Source organism: Hypanus sabinus, chromosome 24, assembly GCF_030144855.1.
Source record: "Hypanus sabinus isolate sHypSab1 chromosome 24, sHypSab1.hap1, whole genome shotgun sequence".
Classification (NCBI taxonomy): Eukaryota; Metazoa; Chordata; class Chondrichthyes; order Myliobatiformes; family Dasyatidae; genus Hypanus; species Hypanus sabinus.
In genome coordinates this window covers 11,382,440-11,396,480 of record NC_082729.1, presented here as the reverse complement: position 1 = coordinate 11,396,480, position 14,041 = coordinate 11,382,440, and the positions used below count along the sequence as shown (strand labels likewise).

The following is a 14,041-nucleotide window of genomic DNA, read 5'->3' as shown; positions in this document are numbered from 1 at the left end:
AGAGAAAATGCAGAAAGTTTGAAGTTAATAACTCATCTCCTTCTACCATAGGCCATGAACATCGCTCACCCCATGCTGTGGACCACTTCTGGAGATCCAAGACGCTGACTTCTACAAAGAAAGGATCCTTATGCTCCACGACCGCTGCACCAAGTGTGTAAATGTAGGATAAACAAATGAGCTAGGTTTTCTAAAATTGACTCCTTCTACTTTAGGCCACAAGCTTATCAATCACCCCTCATACTACATAAATTATACATTGTAATTTATAGTACATATAGTGTTTACATCTCTACACACATGACTGTGTGGCTAGGCACAGTGCAGATGGCATTGCTATATCTGCCGGTGACACAACTGTTGTCAGCAAACTCTCAGATGGTGATGCGGGGGTGTTCAGGGGTAAGACAGATTGGCTGGTTGAGTAGCGTCACAATGCCAATGTTGCACTTAACATCAGCAAAACTGAGCAATTGAACGTTGACTTCAGGAAGGGGAAGTAGAAGGAACACACTCCACTCCTCACTGAGAGATCATCAGTGGGAAGGGTGAAGTTCCTGTGTGTCAACACCTCTGAAGATCTAACCTGGGCCCATCATCGCTGTATTTCAGCACGAGGAAACTTTGGAAGTCACCAGAGACCCGAGCAATTTTCTACAGATGTACCGTGCAGAGCATCCGAACTGGTTGCATTATCGTCTGGTGTGGAGGGGCCACTGCACAGTGTTAGAACCTCAGCCGGCTCCATCATGGGCACTAGCCACCTCATCATCGAGGACAGTTTCAAAAGATAATGCCCCTCAAAGGCAGCATCCACCATTAAGGACCATCAGATTGCTGAATGGACAATGAACTGGTGAAAATTACCTAACCGTTTTGGCTCTTTTCCTTGCAATACTTTAAAAATTTTTATATATATATTTCTCATAGTAATTTATGGTATATTTTATCTAAAAGAACAATACAGTATGTCAGTGATAATAAACCTTATTCTGGTTTAATATATTATTAATAATTTTGTATTAATATACTAATTAATAGTATTAAAATTAAAGATACATTTTTATTACAGTCTTCATTTCCTTCTTCACAAGGTAACAATGGTAGAAACTTCAAAAACTTTTCTTTAATTTCTTACGTAGAAACATGGAAATCTACAGCACCTTACAGGCCCTTCGGCCCACAATGTTGTGCCGACCATGTAACCTCCTCTAGAAACTGCCTAGAATTTTCCTACCTCATAGCCCTCTATTCTTCTAAGCTCCGTGTACCTATCTAAAAGTCTCTTAAAAGACCCTATCGTATCCGCCTCCACCACTGCCGCTGGCAGTGCATTCCACACACTCACCACTCTCTGTGTGAAAAACTAACCTCTGACATCTTCTCTGTACCTTCTTCCAGGCACTTTAAAACTATGCCCCCACATGTTGGTCTTTTCAGCCCTGGGAAAAAGCCTCTGGCTATCCACACAATCAATGCCTCTGATCATCTTGTACCCCTCGATCTTACTTTTACTAAGTTTCCTCATGGTGAGCCCTTTTAAACTATTTATGTGCCTGCAACTATTGGACTTCCCGATTGGCTACGCCTGGCTTTGCGGTGGGGTTTGCGCGCCTCTTTCCTGGACTGAATCTGTGACCTGCAGCTAGTGGAATTCTGGATCGGCCACAGTGATGCCTGGCGTTGTGAGCTTCAGTCCCCAATGCAATCTGCTTGCTTCTACTGTTTGAACGACTCCTTTTCCCTCTGCGCATTGGGTGTTTGACGGTCTTTTCTTAAGTGGGTTCTTTTGGGATTTCCCCCCAGAGAGGTAACAGCGTGTTGTATGAAAGGGGAGAAGGTTAGCACTCCCCTTGATAAGGATGGAAGGGGCCCTAATTGGCCTTACAACACACAAATGGTTAAGGCATTGCCATCTACTTAGTGGCATCTAATTCAATATAATCAATTTAAAAAAACAAAAGAGAGGTAACAGCCACTGATTTACAGAGAAAAATGATGTGTTATTTGAACAACAACACACACAAAATGCTGGTGGAACACAGCAGGCCAGGCAGCATTGATAGGGAGAAGCGCTGTCGATGTTTCGGGCCGAGACCCTTTGTCCGAAAGGAAAGATAGTAAGAGATTTGAAAGTAGTTTCCTCGTATTTGATGTGTTATTTATACAGTTTCGCTGCTTGTCATGGTCTGTCTCATTCAGCAGCCAGCCTTTCTGCCGGTTCTACGGGGAGACTGGAAAAGTTATGGAAGCTTCCCTTGAAACAGAAGGTGAACCAACAGAGATTTTCAAAATGGGAGGGAAAATTTAGGATAGGAAATCTAAGTGGGTGGTTGGCTCTGTCTGTCTTGAAGGGCAACGGGTGATGATCATCACCACAAGCCTGGGCGGAAGGTATCGAGATCCTGAGATGCCCAGTTGTCAAGATCCCCCTCTCGGCCTCACCAGTGTAGTCCAAAGGGAAGCTTTCATTTGGCACCAGCTTGGCTGCAGGAGCTGCCAGAAGGATGTTCAATGAAATCCAGCCGTCTGAGACGCTCCACTCCGGATTTCCTGTCTGGGTTTACTCCCATAGCCTTCGTCTGTCCCAAGGCTGCCCCAAGGCAGTGGGGCTATTTACCCACAGCTGGGGAATCTGGTTCACGAGCACCAGGGCGTGTCCGCACAGCGGCGGGCCTGCGTGCTACGGGTGCAGGGGCCAGACCCCCTCCCCGTCCCCTGTAGCTCAGCCTGAGTCCGAAAGGAGTTCCGTTCTGTGTGTCGCCGTGTGAGGCTTGCCGTTGGAGAGGCTTACACATTCATCTCTCCTTTCCGCGAGACTGCTGCCCGTGGCGGAAACCGAAAGTGAGAGTGACAAGCACCACCCACTACACTACCTCACAATAACTATTTTGAGAGTTTAGTGACACTGTGCTAAACCTTAAAGAAGATTACTTACTACCCGTTATGCCACAGGCGTTTAGGGCAGCAATGAAGGTCCTCCATCTCTGGTGGTGTTCAGGGCTTCCTTCATCGTGTCAGTAGCTTCCTCTCGGTTTTCACTACTGTCAGGAATACCGTCACATTCAGATGTAGAAGGACTCTTCATTCCTGTTTCTTTTACAATTTTGTTTGACTGGTCAGGGTCGTTCGTCCTGAGCTGAACACCCAAACCTGGAGGACCGGTGGACCACTCTTAGCCTGAACTCTACCCTTTGACCTGTTTGGTTTGCGTGACCCTACCAAGAGCCAAAGCATGAAGTGACTCCATCCTACATAGCTTTCCGGGTCTTTGAGGCACTGAAGCCTCCAAACCCAACGGAAAGTCTGTGGTCCTCCTTGAGGAAGGAGAGTTAACTTTTATAAATAGCCACTGCGTGATTGATATTAAGTGACATGATGACGCTGGCCACAGCTCCCATTTCTTCAGTTTATTTCCCTTGAACAGGCACAGAAAGTTTCCCTTGCATCAGACACAAGGTGTTGTAGGAACTCAGGCAGTGTTTATGTAAAAGAGTATAGCTGTCGTTTCAGACCGAATTTGTGATTGGAAAGCTGCAACAGAGTTTACTTTTACTGAAATAAAAGGAGTCCAATTCCATTTCCATTAATGTTACATTTGACAATATAAATAAAGCATTATCGATTGCCACTTGGAGAATTGGACCACTTTACTCCTGGATGGTTATAGGTCCTATAGTAATCTGATGGCTCCCTGAAAGAAGCCGTCAAATCAACATCCCAACCCTTTTCCAATGTCCTTTGAATCCCTTTTCAATTATTTATCCATTCTTCTTTTGAAATGCCATTAAATGAACTTGTCAAAAGTGAAGAATTGGCTGCGAAGCTCTCTGCACTATATTGCTTATTACACTTCTGGCTCTGATGTATGATCTTGTGACGTTAGGTAGAAAATACACAAACAGCTTCCAGGCAACTTGTTTTATCTGTTTTAAAAAAAGCCAATATTTCAGGTTGCTGTAAGCTGTTGATTGTTTTAAACACTTCAGTCAAGACTTTGCTGTTTTTCTACCTTCGCACAGGGACCACAGTCTATTTTTTAATTGAAGATTCAAGATTGGAGATTTTTTTTTATCATCATTTGTCATTTTTCCTGTACATAGGCTTCGAGCCAGTTTGGAAAGTTTGGGTACAGGCCGAGTCGAGGTGGTGGGGGTCAGGGCCCGGGCCCGCTGTGTATTGAAGCGACAGAGCCCGACGTCTGGTCGACGATTTAGGTACCTGGCCAGATTGAAAAGGTCAGGACGCCGGTGCTCGAATTGAGGGACGGGCCAGTTGAGCTGGCTGCTCTGCGCTGCTTCCTCTGCTCTGCGCTGAACTCCGCGTCTCAGACTCTCCTTCTGGACCTCAGTTCAGAACGCTATTTGCTTGCGTGATTTGTTTCTTTTTCTTTCTGCACGTATGTGAGTCTTTTGGGGGGCTTCCTGGTGTCGTGGCTGCCTGTTAGGAGACAAGTTTCAAGGTTGTATAATGTGTACAGACTTTGATAATAAATATACTTTGAACTTTGAAATGTAAATGAGAACAAATGAATGTTACTCTGGATTCGATGCTGCATTAAAAAATAGAATTAGCATAAACCACACAATGAATATAAATTTAAATGATTACCTTATATAGATAGGCTGATGGTATGTCCATACTATAATACTATGTACAGCAATATCTGTACATAAGGGGACTCTGACAGGAGTTTTAAAGTAGTGATGGGGTGGGTTAACAGGTGGAGGGGTTGTTCAGCCTGGCTGCTTAGGGTGGGAGCAAAGGATGTTGGGAATGGTGAGGGTGGAGCACCATGGGAGGGGTGAGGGGCTATGGAAGAGGTGTGGGACAGGTGGCAGAGAAGGAGCACCGGAGCAGGGATGACATGAGTGCCGACACACCCCACCCTGAGACACCAGGCAAGGGTATTTGATTCCAAACAATTGGTTTATTGATTATTACAGAATGTCTCTCTGGTGCTTCCTGTTCCGTCCCCTCTCCCTTCCCCTTTTCCCAACCACGATTTCCCCCCTCCCTGCCCCCTTCCCACTCCCAGTCCACAATAGAGACCCATATCAGAATCAGGTCTATCATCACTCACATGTGTCATGAAATTTGTTTTTTTTTCAGCAGCAGCAATAGAGTGCACTGCATAAAATTACTAAATTACTGGTGTGCAAAAGACTTTTGCACGGTACTGTAAATGTGGCATATTAATAAATCTGAATCAAATTTCTGCTATCAGTGACAGGGAAGAGTGAATTCAGTAGAATAAATATGGATTACAAGCCAATGGTCAGCCGTGGTGATGAAGAAACTATTGGACTTATGGTTAGTTTGGACTTAGTGAGAAGTTAACCATCCAAAATACAGTGCCTATACAAAGTATTCACCGCCCCATTGGAAGTTTTCATGTTTTATTGTGTTACAACATTGAATCACAGTGGATTTAATTTGGCTTTTTTGACACTGATCAACAGAAAAAGACTCTGGATCAAAGTGAAAATGGATCTCTACAAGGTGATCTAAATTAATCACAAATATAAAACTCTAAAACAATTGATTGTATAAATATCCACCCTGCCCTCTTTAATATGGCTCACCAAATCATCACTGGTGCAGCCAATTGGTTTTAGAAGTCACATAATTAGTTAAGTGGAGATCACCTGCGTGCTGTCGAGATGTTTCAATTGATTGTAGTAAAAATACACCTGGATCTGGAAGGTCCCACTGCCGGTGAGTCAGTATCCTGGCAGAAAGATCCAAGTACACCCCAAGAAACTCCATGAATAGGTTCTTGAAACGCACAAGCCAGGAGATGGATACAAGAAAAGTTCCAGGTCACTGAACATCCCTTGGAGTACAATTAAGTCAATCATCAAGAAATGGAAAGAATGTGGCACAGCTCTGAATCTGCCCAGAGTAGAATGTCCTCGAAAACGGAATGACTCGCCAGTCTGATTGTTTAGGGATTCAAAGTACATTAATTATCGAAGTAAGTATGCAGAATAGAACTCTGAGATTCATCCTCCCACAGGCAGCCACGAAACAAAGAACCACCATGGGACCTCTTCAATAAAACATCAAACACAGAAACATAGAAACATAGGTGCAGGAGTAGGCCATTTGGCCCTTCGAGCCTGCACTGCCACTCAGTCATCCAACGCGCAAAGACGAAATTGCGCAAACGGCAAAAAGCGAGTGGACAACACGCGATATATCAACATCAAACCAGGAGTCCAGTAGTATTCAGTTTACCTCAGTTCAGCACCACGCTGCTAACCCACCATAGGCCGCAGGCCGAAGCATTCCTCGTTGGAGTGCTGCAGTCCGCATCGACTGTCACAACCAAACCGCTGAAAACCAGCCAAGAGAGAGAACAAAACGTACAAATGGAAAACAGCAAGTGAACAGCACTTAGAATATCAAACATCAAGCCAGTAGTATTCAGTTCAGTTTGGTACCATGCAGCTGGCCCACTGCAGACTGTAGGGCTGGCATTCGTCACTGAGGGGCTTCAGACCACATTGTTCATCGCCCTGATCAAAACACACAAAAACAGCAAAAAAAAAAGAGTAACCAGAATCCAGGGACACATTCAACTTGACCCCAGAGTCCCCCAGAACGAGTCCAACAGCCTCGCCGATCATTCCCGGGAATGTGGATTCTGAGACTCCACAGCAGCTGGTGAGAGGGAGAGAAGAGCAGTCAGACGACGCCAAATACCCGTCCGTCCTCCACTCTCGGCCCCGTCGACTTCAACCTAGCTCGATACCTCAATCAGAGAGAGGTGACGGAGTCAATCATGGGCTCACACCCTCAATACCTCAATCAGAGAGAAGCAATGGAGTCAATCATGGGCTCACACCCTCGATACCTCAATCAGAGAGAAGCAATGGAGTCGATCATGGACTCACACCCTCGATGCCTGAATCAGAGAGAAGCAATGGAGTCAATCATGGGCTCACACCCTCGATGCCTCAATCAGAGAGAAGCAATGGAGTCAATCATGGACTCACACCCTCGATGCCTGAATCAGAGAGAAGCAATGGAGTCAATCATGGGCTCACACCCTCGATGCCTCAATCAGAGAGAAGCAATGGAGTCAATCATGGGCCCCCACCCTCGATGCCTCAATCAGAGAGAAGCACTGGAGTCGATCATGGGCCCCCACCCTCGATGCCTCAATCAGAGAGAAGCACTGAAGTGGATCATGGGCCCCCACCCTCGATGCCTCAATCAGAGAGAAGCACTGAAGTGGATCATGGGCTCACACCCTCGATGCCTCAGTTGGAGAGAGGCAATGGAGCTGATCATGAGTTGGAAGTTAGCTAAGAGTTTTAGGAATACACCGCTTAGCTTTGCTAAGTGTTATATTTCAAAGTGTTGCTAAGAATTGAACAAACACCTCCCCCCCTCACCAGAAGAAAAAGTAATCTCATAAGGGAGGAGAGCGGACGATGGGAGAAGGACAGGGAGAAAGTTTGGAGTGCTCTAGTCTGGGTGCAGGTAGATTGAATGAGACACGAGACGGGCTGAAGGGTTTTGTTTCGATGCTGTAGGGCTCAGCACTCAGTGGCCACTTCATTCGGCACACCTGCTCGTGAATGCGGATATCTAATCAGCCCATCACGTGGCAGCAACTCACTGCATAAAAGCACACAAGTTGGGGCAGGTAAAGGGCTGAAGAAGAAGGAATCTGGTGTGAGAGGACAGTGGATCATAAGGAGAACAAGATCTTCCACCTGTCACCCACCTACTTCACTTTTTTCTCTCTTTCAGAACTACTTATTTAACTTATATTTCTCCCTGTAATTTACAGTTGTTATTATTATGTGTTGCAATGTACTGCTGCTGCATAACAACAAATTTCATGACATACGCAGGTGATTTTAAATCTGATTCTGATCGCCTCCCAGCTTCTCACTTCATCCTCCACCCACCCATCTTCTCCCTCCCCTGGTCTCACCTGCCACCTGCCAACTTTCCCACCTTCTCCTCCCCTCCCCACCTTCTTATTCTGGCTTCTACCCCACTTCCTTTCAAGTCCTGATGAAGGTCTTGATTGAAAATATTGACTGCTCGTTCCTCTCCATAAAGGCTGACCGACCTGCCGAGTTCCTCCAGCACTTTGTTTGTGTGGCTCTTGTCCATTTTTTATTTCATGATATATTTATGCTTTTTTTTCAATGATGAGCTGCAGATTAATCTATTTGAACATATTTAATTATGTTAAACATTTTCAAAAACTTCCAACATTCCTTCATTTTCATCAGTTTCCAAATATCCAATCAGTAGACTGGGAGGCATCTGTACTAACTGCTGCAGCGCTCTCTTAGCCTTCTGCGTGAAGAGCAGTTTTTCTGCAGAGACAAGCCTAATTCCGTAAATAAAGCAACACCATTTCCAGAGGACCAGAACAGAAAAACAAGGATATAATGTTGAGACTTTATAAGGCATTGGTTAGATCAAATTTGGAGCATTGAGAGCGGTTTTGGGCCGCATGTCTAAGAAAGGATGTGCTAACATTGGTTAAGGTCCACAGGACACTCTCGAGAATGATCCATGAAATGAGAGGGTTAATGCATGAGGAGCATTTGATGGCTGTGGGCCTGAACTCGCTGGAGTTTAGAAGAACGAGGGGGGATTTTTTTTTAAACCTACCGACTATTTAAAGGCCTAGATAGATTGGACATGGGGAGGATGTTTCCTGTAGTGGAAGAATCTCAGACCAGAGGGTCAAACACTCAGAATAGAAGGACATCCCTTTAGAACAAAGATGAGGAGGAATGTCTTTAGCTAGAGGGTTGTGGAATTCATTTTCATAGATGGCTGTGGAGGCCAAATCATTGGGTATATTGAAAGTTGAGGTTCATAGATTAACATAGAATTGTACCGCATAGGAATGTTGTACCAACTAGCTAAAAAGTATATAAAAAAACCCCCCAAAAACGAATCCCTCCTACTTACACAATGTCCATATCCTTCCATTCTTCTCATTTCTTGTGCCTATCTACACGTCTCTTAAAAACCTCTAATGTATTTGCCTCGAGCACTGGTGGGTGGCCTAGTGGATAAGGCATCAGTCTAGTGATCTGAAGGTCACTGGTTCGAACCTCAGCTGATGCAGCGCGTTGTGTTCCTTGAGCGAGGCACTTAACAACACATTGCTCTGCGACGACACCGGTGCCAAGCTGCTTGGGTCCTAGTGCCCTTCCCTTGGACAACATCGGTGGCGTGGAGAGGGGAAGGCTTGCAGCTTGGGCAGCTGCCGGTCTCCCATACAACCCTGCCCAGGCCTGCGCCCTGGAAACCTTCCAAGGCGCAAATCCATGGTCTCATGAGACTAATGGATGCCTATTCCTATATATTCCTCTACCACCACACCAGGCAGCATGTTCAAGGCATTCACTACTCTCAGAGTAAAAAAAGACTTACCCCTCACATCCCCCTTGAACCTACCCCCTCCCACCTTCAATGAATGCCCTCTGGTATTAGACATTTCTACCTGGGAATCAGATACTGCCTGTCTACACCATACTTCCCATAATCTTATAAACCTCAATTGGATCTCCCTTCACCCTCCGCCGGTCCAGAGAAAACAATCCAATTTTGTCCAGCCTCTCACGATAGCACGGCCTCTAAGTTGGCAAGGGCATCAAAGATTATAGGGAGAAGGCAGGAGAATGGAACTGAGAGGAAAACAAATTAGCTGGAACACCCCAGGTTCTGGGACTTCAGCTCAGGGCTAACACCCCTGACTGGTAAAACAAAGTAGTTACAGAAACAGCAATGAAGAATCCTCCTCATCATCCTCCTGATGAGATGATGTCCCTGAGTCTCCACCCGGGACTTGCATGACTGATAGTAGTGAAAACCGAGAGGAAGCTACTGACATGTGGAAGGAAGCCTTGAACACCCCCCAGATGCAGGACCTTCATTGTTGCCCCAAATGCCAGCGGTGTAGTGGGCAGCAAGTAATAATTGAATGGTGGAGCAGACTCGATGGGCCGAATTCTGCCCATAATTCTGCTCCTATGTCTGATAGTCCAATAGGCTGAGGAAAAAAAGCTTGTGGGACCAGTTAATGCCCTCTTAGAAGCACACAAGTCAAGAGCAAAAGCATTGTCTGACGACAGTCACAAGGGAGACGCGCATCAGCCAGCAACTTACAACAAACGGGTTCTGGCAGCTTATTTTGGGAATCCCTGGACACAAGAAGAATTGGGGATTGAAACACTCCCCATACATCCAGAGAAATGATCTTGTTCAAGTGAAAACAAACGTCACATTTAATAATTCAAAAGACTACTCCAAGAAGTGGTTGCCCTTTGTAAACTATTCAGCATTGCCAGTGATAAATTGATCTTTGCGGCACACCTCAATGATACAAATGTCACCTTGTTTAGTGCCTTTCGAAGCACTTCACAAGCAATGAAGTATTTTAGGAGTGTATCCATTTGCACAGTGTGATTTGCGGCATAAACCCATACACAAGCTCCCACAGACAGGGATCGTCAGGGTGCTGGAGCAGGGATCCAATCGCAGACCCAGTACTGTGCAGACAATCATATTAATTGAGTAACAAATCTCAAGGTGCAAACGAAGTCGGCGTTAAAGTTCAGGCAGAGATCAAAACGTCCAGAGAAATCCAAAAACCAGAATCGGGAAACAGGCAGAGTCGATATTCAGACGGACAGAGTATAGATATGAATGCTGGAAAGGCTCAGGAAAATTCACTGGCACAATCTGGCAACAGGTGAAAACACAGGACTGAAATACACTGAGCAATAAACAGAGAGGCAGATGATAGGTGGAGCACAATGAGACACAGGCGGCAGCAATACAGGTGATAACGAGAAACAGGTGAGAGACGGAGACTCAGGGGCTGGAGTAGAGCAGGAGCGGGGACAGGAGCCCAAGGCAAAACAAAACCACAGACTGACAGCGGGGGGAAACACACAAAAAGACGGAGTTCAACTGGAGGTACTGACAGGGACGCAATAATGAGCATTTAATCTGTCCATGTTAATTAAAATGTTGGACACATATTGAGGTAGTGGCTTTGGGGTGAGAGGTCAAGAGTTCGAATCCGGCCGGCTCCCTTGCCCGCTCTCCATCCGTGCCTGGGTTGAGTGTCGAACTAGCAACTCGAACTCGTAAAAAAAAACCTGGAGAGGGATGGGCTCTGCCGGGTTTCGGATGCCCAAGACACGCCGTACGATGAGCAATCACCAAAAAGATCGGTGCAAAAAGCTTGTCATGATGACTCCATTAGGAGTTAAGGGGCGCGTGTGCACACACACACACACACACACACACACACACACACTCACCCCAGCACATGCTTTCTCTAAGAATGAGGTCACAGTATGTTTTCCATCTCCCTAAGTGAAGGGAGGTGGGCTTCAAATTAACATCTCGTTTCTGCGGGCGGTGATTCAGTGTCCAGAAAGCCTGTTTGAAGAACTGGAGGTGGACCTGTGGGAATATGTCTGGCACCCTGAAGTGTTTGTGAATTTATAACTTTTGCAAAATGGAATGTGACAAAACAGAGCCTGTGTGATCAGAGAGTGTTTTGCTGCTTTGTTTGGATGGGAGGTTTATTTGAAGTCTGTGTGTGATTTATAGCAGGGAGTATTTTGACAATGATAAAAATCAGAGGACAACTGTCATGAGGGAAGAAGCCTCAAAAGACAAATGGACTCATTTAACAAGGATGCAGGTAAGGAAGGAATCCCATTATGGGATCAAATAACTTCAAATACATGAAGAGGATGTAAAAGTATAAAAATAGATTGAGTGGTAAGATTGAAGCTACCAACCAGCTTAATGTATGGATGTAGAACTTCCCTTGCAGGTAATAAATGCACTTATAATTTGATCCACTCTGAATTTGTTATAGTTTGTTACTGTATATTAGTGCACCTAGCTGAGCGATCCGTGACAGACCGAAGCTCGCCATCCTTACGCTAATTGGGGGTCATGGGAATTCAAACAATGGACCAGTTTGCATGTCAGATCTTCGGCTTCAAAGAACTTAAAAGCAATAAGATCTCAAGCTCTTGGATAACCAACAGTGAAAAGAGTATCATGTGATCAACACTGTCCTACTTAAAAGCAGGCAACACCCAACAAGATTATGCTAGTTGTGGAAGGCCAGATAGTGTGAGAATGTGTAGACTATGTAGACTGGCCAATCAGACAATGCCTCAGTGGATACTTTATTAGGTACAGCTGTATATCTGCTCGTTAATGCAGATATCTAATCAGCCAATTATGTGGCAGCAACTCAATGCATAAAAGTATGCAGACATGGTCAAGAGGTTCAGTTGAGCAGTGAGGCAGGATTTGGGACGTACGTGTCTCAACTTGGAGTTGAGGTTGGTCACTGGATTTCAGATGGTGTTTCTGTCTTTGCAACAGAATTATTAGCAATCCTCTGGGCCTTATGGTGGATAAAAGACTCTCGACCATGCAGGGTTGTCATCTGTTTGGATTCTGCTGCTGCCTTAGAGGCTATAAAAGGGAATAAATCAAAAGCTCAGTCTGACATAATTACTGAGATTCTCTTAGTTTTGTTTAGAGTAGGGAAGATGGGTTGTGAAGTCAGATTTACACGGATACCTGGGCATGCTGGGGTGGAGGAAAATGAAATTGTGGATGGCATTGCGAAGTCCTCCTTACAGAGCGGGCAAGTAGGAATTAGAGTACCCCTAGGTAGAGCAGAATTGAGAAGTAGGATTTAAAAAAAAGGCATAGAGAAGAAATGACAAGAGGATTGGAAAAATGAATTAAAGGGAAGGTATTTCTTTCTAGTTAAAAAGGTCTCAGACTGTTACTCTTTAAATCATAGAGATATGGTGAAATTAACAAAACTTAGGTTGGGGGCTAAACTATTACTTAAAGATAATAGGAAAACACCCAACTGGATTATGTGACTCTGGTAGTCCAGAGACAGTTCAGCATATTTTGCTGAGTTGTAATCAATATAAGATTGAAAGAAGAATACGGTTCAAGAGGCTGCCTGACTTAAATGTATTTTGTTTTTCTATTAAATCCTTGTTTGGCCACCAAGAGAACCACCATCTGATTGAAGAGTTTATTATTCTGTTTCTACGTGCGACTAGTTTATATCTGAGAATTTGAGTTTCTTGAAATTCTGTAATTAATTGCACATCCTGTGGAGGGCAGTAACACGCCTAGATGCGTCTAAACTGCCGGAAATAGAAGAAGAAAAGGTTCGGTTGCTGTTCAGACCAAATATCAGAGTGGAGGCGAAAGGTGATTGAAGTGATTTTGACTGTAGGATGATTGTTGTGGCAGACATGGTGGTTCGAGTGTCTCAGAAACTGGTGAGCACCTGGGATTCTCATGCACAGCAGTCTCTAGAGGTTACAGGGAATGGTGCGTGTAACAAAAAAAAAAAAATCCAGTGAGCAGCAGTTCTGCAAGCAAAAGCATCTTGTGAGAGAGGTCAGAAGAAAATGGCCAGACTGGTTCAAGCTGACAGGAAGGTAACAGTAACCACGCGTTGTTACAACAGTGGTGTGCAGAAGAGCATTTCTGAACACACAACACATTGAACACAAGTGGATAGACTACAGCAGCAAAAACCATGAACATACACTCAGTGCCCACTGCTTTAGGTCCAGTAGGTGTTAGATGCCCTTTTCTCCGGAGCAAGGGTTCTCGCTGGGTGGCCAGTGTGTTCAGTGGGTGCACAGTTGGTTGACTTGCCCCCTCACCACTCCAGGGTCTCTGTTTCGATTCTGACGGCTGCTGATGACTGTGGGAGGGTTTCATGCTCTCTCTGTGGCTAAGTGGATTTCTTCCAGATGCTCTCATTTCCCATCACATTACAACAAGATGCAGGCTGGCAAACTAATTGGTCATTGTAAATGTCCCCGAGCGTACAGGAGAGTGGTCAATTCTAGGTGGGATTGAGGGGAGGAGAAGTTGATGGGACTGTGGGGAGAATTTTTTTCTTTTAGGATAGGGGTAGTGTAAAGACACCTTTCAATGTTCAAACCCTACGTCCCCGTCGCGAGAGGTGGAA

The 14,041-nt window shown here is 45.0% G+C and overlaps 1 non-coding gene across 1 annotated transcript; it reads left to right on the top strand.

The window, feature by feature from the left end:
* Positions 1-1,818: 1,818 nt before the first annotated feature.
* LOC132380800 (U6atac minor spliceosomal RNA) lies at positions 1,819-1,946 on the top strand. Its single transcript, XR_009507871.1, has one exon. It is a non-coding gene; the product is annotated as a U6atac minor spliceosomal RNA (small nuclear RNA).
* Positions 1,947-14,041: the final 12,095 nt, after the last annotated feature.